The sequence below is a fragment of the Hylobates moloch genome, unplaced genomic scaffold (assembly GCF_009828535.3).
Source record: "Hylobates moloch isolate HMO894 unplaced genomic scaffold, HMol_V3 SCAFFOLD_3, whole genome shotgun sequence".
Taxonomy (NCBI): domain Eukaryota; kingdom Metazoa; phylum Chordata; class Mammalia; order Primates; family Hylobatidae; genus Hylobates; species Hylobates moloch.
In genome coordinates this window covers 153,310,219-153,314,435 of record NW_026652278.1, presented here as the reverse complement: position 1 = coordinate 153,314,435, position 4,217 = coordinate 153,310,219, and the positions used below count along the sequence as shown (strand labels likewise).

General features: G+C 41.2%; 1 pseudogene; it reads right to left on the bottom strand.

Moving 5' to 3' along the window:
* Positions 1-1,653: 1,653 nt before the first annotated feature.
* On the bottom strand, positions 1,654-3,267 carry LOC131383003 (syncytin-1-like; annotated as a pseudogene).
* Positions 3,268-4,217: the final 950 nt, after the last annotated feature.

Here is a 4,217-nt window from a genome sequence, read left to right as displayed (position 1 = left end):
TCAGAAAGCTGCCTTCATGTTGTTTCTTCAGATGTGCTTAGATACCAGTATTTTATCTGATAGAAACTAGCAATCTCTTCCTCGAAAACTTTCTTTTATTCATTAATGCTGTTCTAAAATGTAAGGATTCACAGTTCCTCTTTCCTCTTCCTATCATAAACACGGTAAAGCTATTTATTTTGAAAGGAGAGAGATCTCAACACAAATTTTTCTCTTTTCAGTTGAAACATGAGCAAAAAATGTCCTGTTAATTTGCTATAGAATCAGCGACCATTGGAGGGGAGATGGCCATAGAAGTGAGCAGAGCAGTGAAACAGGCAAGGCAGGCGTCTCTCTCACCATGGCTAAGTGGTCTGCAACAGGATGGGCCTGTTTGTGTGCGTGTGTGTATGTGTGTGTGAGTGAGTGTGAGTGGGACAGAGAGAGAACAAATCACAAGTTGGAGGGTGTTGCAATCCTATTTAGGTATCTCTAATGAGAGAAGAAAGGAGTAGACATGTAACAGAGAGAACTCATAGCATTGTGCTCTTCCCACATGCCCAGGTGAAAGTTTAAAACATCTTTGAAAGAACATGTTTTATTTTGAAAAAAGAAAAACAATACTGAAAATATCTCACTTCCTATTACAGCCCTGCTTGCTTTTATATAAAAAAAATTTCAAGTGGCATGCCAGGAAGATGCTATTGCATTAAATCTAACAATTTCAGAAAATGGTGCTGAATTGAATAAAAGCAATCTTGCCCAATAGGTTCAGAGTCCTGGTAATTTTGAGAACATAGTTTCGCATGAGCATAAGCCGACCAAAGGAAGAATAATAAAATTTCTTTTAAAGCTTTGCTTCAGTTGGGAGAGATGTTCTGACGCTGCCAAAAAGGCAGCAGTGTACAGTGTTTTCCACCCCTTTTGGTGGAATTTTTGACAAGTTTATCTTTCTTGTGTCATCTGGCAGGTTAAAAAACGTCTTTGATCAGAGTCTTTTATTGCCTAGAGAAATCACATATTCGTTCACCCCAACAAATATTTTCTCCATTTCTACTATGTCTGTCTGAAACCATCTATGATCTTGGTAATGAATTTTTACAAGGAAGACCAATAACTAAAGATATTATTGGTTATTATTTTAATACTGCTGCTATAATTTGTGATCACATGTAATTGACAAGGAAAATGATTAGAATTTCCACAATAAATCTTTTTATCTTATATTTAAACTTATTGTTGTTAGAGTGATTCTGTCCTGTGTATTAAAAGCATTCTTTTTTTTTTCTTTGCAGTTGCAAGACTTAATAGAGAGAAAATAGAGCTCCCATACAAAGAGAGGGGACCCAAAGAGGGTAGCTATTGCCTGCTCAAATGCCTGAGTTTATATCCCAATCATTGTCCCTCCTGCTGTGCTCTCAGGCGATAGATGATTGGCTATTTCTTTACCTCCTGTTTTTGCCTAATTAGCATTTTAGTGAGCTCTCTTTACTACCTGATTCATCGAGTGTAAGCTAAGTTGGAAGTTCCGTGTTTAAAGGTGGATGCAGTCACCTTCCCAGCTAGGCTTGGGGATTCTTAATTGGCCTAGGAAATCCAGCTAGTCCTGTCTCTCAGTCCCCGCTCTCAACAGGAAAACCCAAGTGCCATTGGGGAGGTTGGCTGATGACCATTCTAACTGCTTCCTGCTGAACTGGGGCGTAGTAGGGGTTGTGCAGTTGAGATTTCCTAGGGAGGGGTTCCTTCAATGTCATTAACATTGGATCATGGGCTAGCAGGCCAGTCCAGGGGTCCATAGTAGATCTTAGTCACGGACTGCATCTGGGGCTCCATTTCAGGAACGATTTGTAGCTTTACAGCTTCGATTCTGGAAGAGACAAACTTAACAAGAAGGTTAACGATACAGGATCCAAAGAGGAGTAACAATATTATAGCTGCTAGAGGTCCTAAGAAGGAGAGAAACCAGGGCATCCATTGGCTGAGGAGGCCCCAGGGTCCAGTGTTCTGAAGCTCCTCTGCTCTATGTTGTATTCGATCTCGAATTTCTTTAACTTTCTCGGTGACGATTCTTGATTGATTAACATAATAACAGCATTCTTCCCCTAAAAATAAACAGGTTCCCCCTGTTTCAGCAGTTAGCAAGTCTAAAGCTCTTCGATTTTGAAGGACTACTGCTGCTAGGGAGTTAAGTTGATCTTGCAAGGTGACCAGTGAGTCAGCAACTGTTCCATGTCACCATTTAGTTCTTGAGATAGTTTGTAGTAGAACTGAGTAGAGGTTGTGATAATGCCAATACCAGTACCTAGTCCGCCTAGCACTCCTGCTCCTATAATAAAAGAAAGAATGGGTACTCTTTTGTTGCGGGGCTTAGGTATGACGTAATTGTATAAATCTTGTTCAGTGTAGATGGTCATGGGGGTACTAAGAATGAGAGGAAGCATATAGATTCTGAAGAGCCATTCAAACAATGATAGGCTGAGGTAGGCAATATTCCTAAGGGTAGGCAGACTATGTGTGTGGGAGGAGTTACCCGCCTGGTGCGTTGGGAGTTGGTTGTGTCTATAGTATTGCTAAATTTTACACAAGTGAGGTTTGAGGTATGGGTTATTTCCAGATTGGAAACAAGAGGTCCTACTAAAACGGAAGTGGTGTTTATTTCTGTGCTGAATTTGTTCCATTGTTCAGGTAAAGGGATTGAAGTGTATGGCCTGAAGTGCAGGGGGAGGCACATCCAACAGTTAGTAGGGTTTTGGGCCAAGACCTCATGGAGCCCAGTGAGGGTGGTATTAAATAGGCTTATGAGGCAAGTATGGGTATGGAGGGTTTCATGTAGTTTTGAGAGATCTAGTCCTTTGTAGGGGCTAGAGGTGCTGTGTACCCGGGTCATTTGGGAGATCACTTCCCTTAGGTTTTTTCTCTTGCCTGATCTTGAACTCCACCCCCATCAGACATACTGGGATGGGTGAAGTAAGTCCAACAGACAGTAGCTCCAAGTCCTCCAGGACAAGTAGGATTAATCATTTTCCCTGTACAATAATGAGTATTTGCATGCATACAAAGAGTGGCAGAGGTATAGCAATTGCGCGGCATATGGGTGTGGGTGGTGAAGGTGGGGTTTCCCTTAGAAAAACTCCTATATGATGGGGCATTAATATTTCCAGGAAGCCACATTCTCTATAGAAACTCTTGGTAAGGGGAGTTACTGGTTGTACAGCATCATGGAGGATGTGTAGTGAGAATGAAAGGGAGTAAGAAAACAGTAAAGAGAAAAATATAAGGGAGGGCCATGGAGATTTACGATTTTAGTTACTTTCCTCACGGTTGTTGCTTAAAGAGCAGGTGCAGATCCTCTAGAGGTTCACAGGAATAGCTGGCATTGTGTCCTGGATTTTCATGTTCCTTTGGCAGTATCCAGGGTTTGACCCGAGTGTGATATATCCAAGACTCCACTCCAGCCACTTTAACCATGGTTGGGGTAGATAAAATGACTGGGAAGAGTCCTTCCCAGGATGTATCTAGGGATGGGGAATTAGAGGGAAGGGACTTGACTAATACCATGTAACTAGGGTGGAATAATTCCTTTCTGTCTTCTTGGGGACAGACTCCTTGTAATGGTTTTAAGAACTTGTTGATATTTGGCTAAGGAGGTGATGTCTGCAACTAAGTTGGCCATCTCTTGGCCAAGCACAAGGTCATTGGTTAGGAAGGGCCGTCCATACAGCATTTTGTATGGGCTAAGTCCTGCTTTCTGGGGAGAGTTTCGGTTTCTTAGTAATGTTATAGGCAACAGAGCAGGCCATGTGAGGTGGGTTTCCTGGGTTAGCTAAAAGCATTCATTTGTCCTTCGCTGTTCTGTACCAAGACGTTTAGTTTTAAAATAATATCCAATAAATAAGTAAATTTTGAGAGTTGTTATTCATCACAAGGTAAATTGTGGTTTTACTTTTCATATTGAGATTTATAGCTACAGGTCAAGATCAGACCATCACCTTTCCCCAGACACTCCAGTGCACATTTCTGTGATAGAGCAAATTTTCAAAATCACCTCCTTTTCACTGTAAATTTGAACAAAGGCAAGAGGCATACTCTTTGTGGTGACATATTCCTGGTGAATGATGCAATGTCTCTCTGTTTGAATCTTCAGAGCCTCTTGATAAGGCCACTACTCCCTTGTTTTGTCATTGTGTTTGCACCAAACTGTGATCAAATCCATGTACATTTTCTTTATATATATATAT